Raw genomic sequence first — 11050 nt, forward strand, 5'->3', positions numbered from 1 at the left:
TGGATACGAAACTGAACTTCAGTTCCGCATATCACCCCCAAACTGATGGACAGACAGAGAGGACCAACCAAGTGTTGGAAGACATGTTAAGAGCATGCACCTTGAAGTACAAGCAGAGTTGGGATAGAAGCTTACCATATGCAGAGTTTTCTTACAATAACAGCTACCAAGCCAGTCTCAAAATATCTCCATTTGAAGCTTTGTATGGTAGAAAGTGCAGAACTCCACTGTATTGGAACGAAACTGGAGAAAGCCAAGTGTTTGGGCCAGAAGTTCTTAGAAGAGCAGAAGAGCAGGTTCAGACCATACGGGAAAACTTGAGGACTGCACAATCCCGACAAAAGAGTTATGCGGATAATTGACGGAGAGGATTGACCTTTGAAGTGGGAGATATGGTGTATTTGAAAGTCTCACCTATCAGAGGTCTTCGCAGGTTTAAGGTTAAGGGGAAATTGGAACCCAGGTATATTGGACCATTCAAGATAGTCGCTAGACGTCGAGAGGTAGCATATCAGCTGGAACTACCTTCTACACTGGCTGATGTGCATGACGTATTTCATATATCTCAATTAAAGAAATGTTTAAGAATGCCAGAGGAACAGATGTCCCTGGAAGAAGTGGACCCAAAAGAAGATCTGACATATGCAGAATATCTTATCAGAATTCTGGACACTACATAGCGAATGACGAGAAGAAAGGCTATTAGAATGTGCAAGGTTCAATGGAGTCATCACTCAGAAGATGAGCCAACCTGGGAGCGAAGATGATCTGAAGGCAGAATTCCCGTAGCTGTTCGAAGATCAACCCGAATCTTGAGGGCGAGATTCATCCTAAGGGGGGTAGGTTTGTAGCACCCAAAAATTCAATATTTGCAATAATTTAAAATTTTGCTAGAAATTAATCAGGTGCTGCAACTTAGCTCAATAGGAAATTAATTTCTAAATTTAACTTGGCCTAGAAAAATTGTTTGATTGCATTCTTGCCATTGTAGATGCAATAAGGTTTTATTGGGTGGACTGCATAATGCTAAACTGCTTGCGAAAAGACCAACACACGAGAGAAGTATCCAAGAAATGACAAGTACCAGAGGTACTCTTCCTGTCAGTTCTACAGCCAGCAAAATCCGCATCCAAAAAACCTTGTAGAGAAAGCGAAGAGGAAGCAGAAAACCAAAGCCCAAACTCGAGAGTGTGCTTGAGATACCTCAGAATGCGCTTCACCGCTTGGCGGTGAGACATCCTCGGTGAAGCCTGGAAGTGAGCACACAAGCAGACGATGAAGTGAATGTCGGGTCTTGTCGCCGTCAGGTACAGAAGGGAGCCGATCATGCTCCTATACTCCCACTGGTCCACCTCCTTGCCATCTGCATCCTGATCAAGCACGGTTAAGGTAGCCATCGGTGACGCCAATGGCTTTGCATCGCTCATGTCGAATTTCTTCAGCAAATCCTTGGTGTACTTCGTCTAATGGACGAATGTACCTTGCTTGCATTGCTTGATAAGCCCATACAAAGCTTTCTAAAGCTTGTATACTCTATGTGGGTATTTGGGGTGCTCAAAGCCTGGGGGTTGCTTGACATAGACCTCTTCCTCTATGAAGTCATTTAGGAAAGCACTCTTAACATCCATTTGATACAACTTAAAACCTCGAGATGCCGCAAATGCAAGAAGGATTCTAATGGCTTCTAGTCTAGCTACTGGTGCAAAGGTTTATCCAAAGTCTATCCGCTCTACCTGAGTGAAACCCTAAGCCACTAGTCTAGCTTTGTTTCTCACTACAGACCCATCCTCCCCCTGTTTGTTTTTGAAAACCCATTTGGTACCTATGGTGTCAACATTAGGGGGTGGCTCTACAAGGACCCAGACTTGGTTTTTCTCAAAGTTTTCAAGCTCTTCATGCATGGTATTGACCCAACTCGAATCAGATAAAGCATGTCCAACATCATGGGGCTCAGAAGAAGCAACTAATGTAGAATCAGTAAAATGAGCAAACGAAGCAGACTTGGACCTCGTTACCCGCTTCTCAAGATATCCGATCATCATGTGTGGAGGGTGTCGCCGCTAAATGTGTTGAGGGGCCTCACGCCTAGAGGTGAACTCCCCCTCGACCTGTGTGTGTCCAGGCTCGAGAGCAGCCGAAGTGGAAGTAGAGGCTGCAGGACCCTCTGCTGGAGTAGAAGAAGCAGGAGAAAGCCCTGGAGCAAGTGCGGTTGAGGGAAGTAGTGGATCATCCTCATCATCACCGAAAGCTAGAAGATTGCCATCTACAAAGATGCTCTCGCTCATCTCCTGATCAACTGCATACTCAAAGGCAGAACTAGCACAAGGGGTTGATTTATCAAAAGTCACATCACAGGATTCTATAATGGTGTTAGTGTCAATATTATAAACCCTGTAAGAATGACCATGAAGAGAATACCCCAAGAAAATACCATCGGAACAACATGACTCGAACTTGTCAAGATTACCACACTTTAGGATGAAGCAACGACAACCGAAAACTCTCAAATGTGAAACCTTTGGCTTACTCCCAAAGCGCAACTCATAAGTAGTCAAATTTATCGAGCGCAAGAAAATCCGATTAGAGATGTAGCACGTTGTGCTAATGGCCTCAGCCCACAACTTCCTAGGAATCCTACGCTCATCGAGCATTGTCCTAACCATGTCCACCAAAATCCTGTTCTTTCTCTCAACCACACAATTCTGCTAAGGAACGCGTGGGGCAGAAAATTGATGTTCAATGCCATGTTCAAGGCAGAAAGTATCAAAGAGATAGTTCTTGAACCTGAGTCATGGGAGCAGCAGGGATCTCATAGTTAGAATCAACTATTTCCCATTTTGCACTTCCTTGGCTTAGAAGATAAGCCTCCATGCGCACCTTCCAGTACGAAAAATTACGGCCATCAAATAGGGGAATCTTCCCACTTCTCTCCATGTCGCCTACGGATCACAAAGCCGGTTAAGGTCAACAAGTGATCAAACTAGCTCTGATACCAATTGTAGGAATGAGAACGACGACTAGAGGGGGGTGAATAGGCGCCTCAACAAATTTCTTTCGAAATAGATGGCATTTTCCTATTTCTCACCCAACGCACCTCAAAACGTTCAAGCAGAAGCAAAATAATTAGAGAGACAAAGCAATAAGACTAGTTCCATGACAACATGACTCCACAGATAAAATATGAACAATAGGTTCCATTCAAGACTATTACATGTGTCTTTGTGCAAAAAAAAAACTCGCAACTTTCAAAGAAATTAGAGAAGATGGACACTAGATAAGGTTATCCTCCAAGATAATAGTCTAGTGGCAAGGGGACTCAAGACCCGCTCAAATACATGAGTATGTGAGTGTTTAAGCTACTAGCATCAAGAAAAACAACCCTGCAAAGGTGCAAAACTGCAGCTCAAAAAAAGATCTCCGAGCAAGGAACCTCTCTAAGTTGATGATCTAGAGGCAAGAGTACTCAAGACCCATGAACATAAACTCGTATATGAGTTTTTATGCCTCTAGTAATAAGAAGAATGATATCGCAAGGTGCTAAAATTTCAGGCCAAAAAACCAAAACGAAAATCAAAATCGAAAACCAAAAAACTTGCAAACTTGCAAGGGAACCAATAGAGGGAAACTAGAAAGAGGGGAATTCAAGCATATGCAAAAATATAAACTTAATTACTCAAAGAGGTCAGCCCTATTTTAAACGGATTACAAAGATTTATCTCTCAAAACTCTCACCTATTACATAAGCTAAGCACTCATCCTTCTCTCCTCTAAAACACTAATTCTAAGGCTCTCAAATGGGTGGCACAAGGGAGGCTCAAGTGGCTGGTTCAAAGCTCTCTCTAGCCCTACCCCTCTATTTATAGGCCTAGGAAATTTGGCCCTTAAGTTTCCTGGCTTTTCCCCAAAATACCCCACTCTTGTAGTATATTCCTACCTACCACCGAGGGTATTTTGATCCATTTTCTTCTCCATTCATCGGACGGCCGTGACGCCTTCACGACTTAGCTTCGCCTCGACTCAAGCTTTGCGATGGTGCCACATACTCCTCCAGTCCTCCCACGGTTTTGAGACCAAATCGCGAAACCGCCTGCACGCTTCTCAAAGCGTGACTCACCGCCTTGCTTACACCTTAAGCAAGTACTTCGATGTTGACGCGTGTACTCTGTCATGCGATCCTGATCGCCGGCAAGTCTCTCCCTCTCCCAATCCTAAGGGCTAAGTCACTTGCACCGACATCCCCTTCGCTTGACTTTGTCAACACGCTGTTTCCATCCGTCTTCAATGCTTTGCTTGACCTCCACGTGTTCAGCTACGGTCACCCTTGACTCCACCCGGCCTCCTTGATCTCTGGCACGAAGCACTCTATTTGGCCCCAATCATCCCGCCGTCGACCGCCAAGTTGCATCCATCACCTGCACACCATAAGACAAGCAAACACATATCTCCAACTATAATTCCAATTAGTCCATAATCAATATGCTCGAATTAAATCTCAAATCAATTCAAATCACATCACAGCTCATGCAAAACTGAAGATCATCAAACAAATAAATGACAATATCAATCACTCATCACAAGTAAACAAGGCATATTTTAACTTGGTTTCTCATATCTTATATGAAAGAAACAATTCAGGACAAACTTGCAAGTCACGCAGATGTGATCAGTTCTAATGGACTCGTCGAAACTCTGCTGCCATTATGCCTTTTAGATATTGCTTGTTTCGTCAGTTTGATATTATGCAAGTCATAGCCTATTACTTGACATGGTTGATGTAGTTCCATCTCTGGTCATTGTTATAGAAAAGCTTGATCTTTCAGTTACCACTTTGCCCTGATAGCTTGGCAATTTATTTGATTGGAGTTGCATTCACCAACTTATGTATTTCCCTCCCAATTTGTCTTCATAGGACATTCATATTTTTGCATTTGCCAACATTCAAATTTCCTTCAGTATATTCTGTTTAAAATGTCTGTCCTAAAAATGGTTCTACTTCAGTATATTCTGTATACAAATACAATGTATTGCTGCCCCTAACTGTTACTGTATAATTGGTGTTGAGGCTGCATAACCAGCCTAATTATACCACATAATCACTACTTGGTGGGTGACAGACTAACTGGTCGAGTACTGGGCTACCGATTTATAACCTTCCAGGACATCTATAATTGATGCATGCAATACATTGTCTTTTGCTGTTCGTTACACATTTTTGTAACAAACTAAAATTCATCAATGAGGCATTTGCACCTGGTATTGTTTTGTTTTTCGATGCAGTGAACAAATGCAGATATCAATTGATAGTAAACCTTTAGGCATATCAACCATGCTTCCTCTTTCTTCTTTCGTTTCGTCCATAGTTTACTATTTTGGTTGTTCTCTTCTAAAATCTAAGTACTGCTCGATATTCACAGTTAGCCAGGAAGCTGGAAGAGGAACTGGATGGTTGGCTGAAGGCAGCTAGTCTGACCAAGTCTCCTGATGTTAGGGCAGTAATTGATCTCGCGGAGTTCAAAGAAACAACCTACGGTGTCTCGATCTAAGTACTAAAGCTGAATACAAAGCTTTGGCAAATGGCACAGCGGAGGCAATCTGGGTCCAGTCTGTTCTCAAAGAACTTGGTGTCACTCAGAAGCGGCCACCAATCCTTTGGTGCGATAACCTCATAGCTACATACTTGACAGCAAATCTAGTATTTTATGCCCGCATGAAGCATATAGAAATTGATTTTCATTTTGTGCGGGAAAGAGTTGCTGAGGGTGCCTTGGATGTTCGATTCATTTCCACTGAAGATCAACTAGCTGATGTCTTCACAAAGCCAGTGATATGTCCTATTCTAGATCGTGTTTGTACCAATCTGAATCTTATCAATCATGGTTCAGATTGAGGGGAGTGTTAACGTAGATAAGTCCAGGATTGGTACTCCGTTAATAGCGGCATTGCCGTGTTTAATTAGTTGTAAATATAGGCTAACGATCTCTTATATCTCCTGATTGATTTGGTGTTTGTTGTAATCTGCTATGTCTATATAAATGAAGGAAAAGGCCGGTGGACTTGTTACGCCAGAAATTTTAACTCTCCGTAAGTTGGTATTTATTGTAGGATGTTGGAGTTATGCTGTTACTGTTCCATTGTAGCATGATTTACTTGCCACTACAGCCATGCTGGTTATTCATACTCAGGGCGCTGTGCAGCTTATGCTTTTGGCAACATTGATCCAACCAATATGTGAGTTATTTAACATGTTACCATAGTTTTCTCCTAATATTGTCAGATCTAATAACTCACTGTTCATTTTGATGTTGTCACTACTCAATAGCGTGAATACTTTCATGTACCATGGATAGTAAAAGTTAGTCATCAGTCAATACATTAGTGGTCCTTCGTTTAGGCGAAAACAATTTTCTTAAAATGCAAACAGCATATATAATGTATCCCTTTTCTTCCTTTCGGAGCGCTTCTCCCCACTATCCACTGGTTTAGTCCTCCTTCGGATCTCTAATTCCTTTAAAGAGTACAATTGCTAGTTTTACTATACCAATTGCATCACTTAGATGACGTAAATATCGGTTCAGTTTGGGGTAAATACCGTGCTGAAGAAGAAGGCCAGACAGCACTGGTTGAAGGGGATTGAGTTTTTAGATGAGAGGGATATACATAAACTGGGAAAAGACAACTAGAGGGGTTGAGAGATGGCAAATATGGGAGAGTAAAATCTATTCTTGCTTGAAGAATAATACATGCTGGCTTCCTCTATTTACCTATAGGTGTCCCAAGAAAAAGGCTACTAATTTACGTGACTTGATCTCTAACCCCTGACTATTTAGGCCTCTGGAGACAGAGCAATATCCAACTTCTAACATAGTTAGGACTCCATTTTTTGTTAATTCTTAAGGATGAGGACATGGACTCTCATCTTATCAATCCTATACTTCTATGGGCACTCGTTCTGTGGTCATTCTGCTACCCTACTGCTCACGCGTCTGCCAGCTGTCTTTGGGCTCTGCCATGCTGTGCCTGGCTGCTTCCATGCCCTGTGAAGCTTCTGCTGCGTCTCCTGCCAGTGCTTGAGGCCGCAGTTGATAGAATTGCCCCAATGATGCCATGTTTGCTACTGGGGCTTCTGTTACAACGTTAGATCCCTACAATTTCTGAGAGCGTAGTTCAGATGTTCATAATTGCGTGTCAATGTGACTTATTCACAAAGAGTGATAACTGGGATGTATCCAACATGAGTTTCCCTGTGCTGTATCCAAGACCTCCAGTTTCTCTCTACAACCCCCGCTACCCTTATCTAATTGCCTGCCACAGCACCTACACGTCCAAGGTCCTCATGGCTGCCGGTTCAACATCCTTACAATCTTCACGGCAAAGAACACCCACAGCAATTGGCTTATTGACTGTGGGTAGGTCCATCAGCAACATTTTGTTGCCTCATTGTCGTGGATATTTTTTCAGTTGATACCAGACATTCAGTTTCTGCATTGTTTAAAATTTTCAAACTTAATGTTTACTTGGTCATTGGTACAGGCTAAGTAAAGGATGCATTCATTGACATTCTCAATTTCCAAATCATGCAATGGTTTTCTAGTTAACACCTATATAGTCATACAACATTTCACTGTTGTTTCCCTATATGATTCTGCACCCTACAACAACATCTAGCAACCTTGAAAAGATGTACTTAATCTGTTATTGTCACAAATTGGATTATTTCTTCAAATTCTCCCTTTATCCTGTTTACTGTCTAGTAACATTTTTCTCTGCATGTGATTCAGTTCTCGGGTGTTTCTGCTTGGCCCTTCTCATCACTACTATACTACTATACTCCAAAATGTGCCCTAACCAGGGCTACTGTCTATTGCACCCCAATTGGGGATTTGCCAGTAGACCAGGAAGGTAAATGTTTACTCCAATTTGGATGCTTGAAATTTTTTAGCCTTATTCCGTATCATGCGTTGTATGTATTATACATTATCAAGCTACTACTTTTTGTTAAGAGTTCATGTTACATTGTGCTATTAGTTTCTTGCATTGGGTGCTAGTCGCATATCTCCCTTGTACTCCGTGTATAAATATTGCCTTATTGGTCCTTGTAATAGGTGGTTTTGCATCTGTAACAGTTTTAGCCTACATCAGAAAGTTCTCTAGGGTCACATGCCTGGCTACTAGTACTAGTATTGATGTCTGGTTGTAATGTAGATGCATTATAGTCAGTATTCGAGGGATTGTAAACTACATTTTCCACATAATGCTGTGGTGCTGCTCTGGTAATCAGTAATCACACAGTCAGGTCAATATGCTTGAATAGCTTATTGAGTCTCGGCCCTTTTAATCGCCCAACCTGCTGATTGATCCTAATCATGCACGAGTTTGCTTTTTCAGTGAGGTCATTTCATTGTGCTTACCTCTTCGTGAACATTTTTATACATTCTCACACTACTTATTTTTCCAGTAATTGAGGAACTCAACACTACATGAAAGTTTGAATTTAATATGTTATTTCTTATGCTACTGATTTCTGACTTTCCAGTCATCGAGGAACTCAGTGCTACCGGGAAGTTCGAATTTATGGACCTTAGTGTGGATGAAGCTGAACATAGCATGGAAATGCATTTGCCCTACCTTTCTGAAGTCTTTCAGGGGTAAAAGCTTTGTTCATATGTTTCTATACATTTAGTATTCTTATTGGAGTAAAACTCTGATCTCTGCACATACTTACCTTTTTTCCTTTTCCATGTTGATTTGATAGCCATACTGTAAAAGTTGTCCTTATCCTTGTTGGTGCCCTTAGCTCCCAAAATGAAGCCATGTATGGACGGCTGCTCTCTAAATACATCGATGATCCAAAGAACTTTTTTTCTGTATCGTCAGACTTCTGCCATTGGGGATCCCGGTAAGTGATTAGCGTTTTTTTTGTGTCTGCTAACTCATGTTCCTTGCTTGTATTATTGTGGAACAAAAAATCATGAATTATGTACGTCTTGTGTGCATTGCAAACATGTCTGAAATATGACATGTGGGACTAACTGGCCAACCTCACCTTACCCCTCTTTACTGCTTAATTGCCATCAGAAACAACCATGCTGTCTGATGTGTCAGGAGAAAAACAGTTGTCATTGTCGTTCTCGAGCCACTGTCGTTAGCAACGAGCAAAATAAGGGCCAGGTGAAGCTGACCAGTGGCCCCCAATATGAATGGTGATGTCAAGATGATTACATGGCCGCTTGTGTCTTGTGAGTTGTGATTAGATGAGAAATTCACAAGAAATTGATGAAAAATGAGAGAAGTGGCCGGAGGGTTAGGATGATTAGGCTAAAACATGTGGTATCTTCACAAAATATCTTGTCACAAGACCTAAAGAGTGTCAAAATTTATGGTGTGGTTCTTTCAACATGAAGTGTTTGCAGAAAGGTACTATGGTTGGTGGTAGAGGACTTCACCTATAAGTTTGGCCATGACATCTTTACTTTAGACCAACGACAGTTTGGTGCTTACTGGTTCGCACACCAGTCATTTGGTATTCTTAACAATGTTGTGTCTGACCTGGTAAGTCTGCCTAGAAAATGAGTCATACAGCTGTGCAACTTTAAATCTTTTCAAGTGCAAACTTGAATTACGAAAAAATTTAGGAGATGTAGCTTTCTTAATAAACAAACAATGTGGCCTTCTGATCCACATTTGTCCAGGTGATGAGTAATGTTGGCCTGATCTTCCGATAGGTAGCGATAAGTCGGTGGGTGGAGAACTCGACGTTGATGATCCAAAGGCTTCGACCCGAACAGATCGTCTCCCTTGCAATCACTACACCACAGCTCCGTTGGTTATCAACCATGTCGCGCGGTTGACCTCGCCAAGAAGGCTCAATCCCTGCAAGCGTACCGAGAACACAAGCAAGAATGTAGAAGATGCAATCTGAAATATTACGAATAGAATTCAAGCACTCGAAGTTGAGGTTCCACAAACACTTGCGGCGGCCTAGTCGGTCCGGAACAAAAGCGAAAATCTCACAATCTGTGTGTAGATCAATATCTAAGCAAAACCCAACCCTAATTAGGGCGGCGGCTACTGTATATAAAAGACTAGGGTCGGCCAAGGACCCCTAGACGCGTCCCTAATGGACTCCAACACGTTACATGGCCCAACGGCCCAAAAGATAGTAGCGCAGCACTCTGACAGATTCTGGATGTCCACTTGTTTTGACAATTCCTGTTGACTCAGAAAGAATTTAGACATGGGACCAGTCCCTTTGGAAAGCTTATCTCCTTAGCTTTCCAACCATGTGTAGAACATTGAAAACGGAGTCCGTATGCGTCCTGGGCGACGATTTCAGTGCAGACTGGTCCTGGACTCCGAAACGGACTCAAACTTGATTGGACCTCCACCTTGGCTTGGGCGCCCTTGCTGTTCTTCTCCCGTGTTCCTAAGTAACAATACATCACAATTATTCAGTAGCATCCCATCCTTATCAAAATATAAAGGAACACTAAGGAACGAGCTCACCTCATGATTTAGTTAACGTGCACGAGCTCGTGTCAATGGACCTATTATTGGAGGAATACTCGGTGTGCGTGTATCCGAACGAGTGATGTCCTCATCACCAGGCCTATCAGTCAAAGCCTTCATTGCCAGACTAAAATATTAATTTACATTTCCAGTAGTCCAGTACTCATGTTATTGCAACGTATACCTCATGAAAGTTTGCTGTAAAATCTCAGATCAATAAGAATATCTATGGTAATTTCACAATTGAATTGGGAAATTGGGGGGACGAGGTAAGAACTAGTGGATATAGATAGGATTAGCGAGGAAGAAAGCCTTTTGCCATTCTCTTAGATGTGCTTTCTAGTTACAAGCCTCCCATATTTAAACTCAACCGGTACGACTTGGCTTACGCGAGTGCCAAAACTCATTACAACGCAACCCCAAGGCCCATGCACTACTACAGAACCCCACATAATAGCCGCCACCTTCAGTGCCGGTTCAAAGGAACCGGTACTGAAAGAGGTATCAGTGCCGGTTCTAAAACTCCCGCCCGCGATCGAGAGCC

General features: G+C 42.3%; 1 pseudogene; it reads left to right on the forward strand.

Annotated features, from left to right (window-relative positions):
• Positions 1-5235: 5235 nt before the first annotated feature.
• On the forward strand, positions 5236-8900 carry LOC133903522 (uncharacterized; annotated as a pseudogene).
• The last annotated feature ends 2150 nt before the right edge of the window (positions 8901-11050 follow it).

Source organism: Phragmites australis, chromosome 2 (assembly GCF_958298935.1).
Source record: "Phragmites australis chromosome 2, lpPhrAust1.1, whole genome shotgun sequence".
Lineage (NCBI taxonomy): Eukaryota > Viridiplantae > Streptophyta > Magnoliopsida > Poales > Poaceae > Phragmites > Phragmites australis.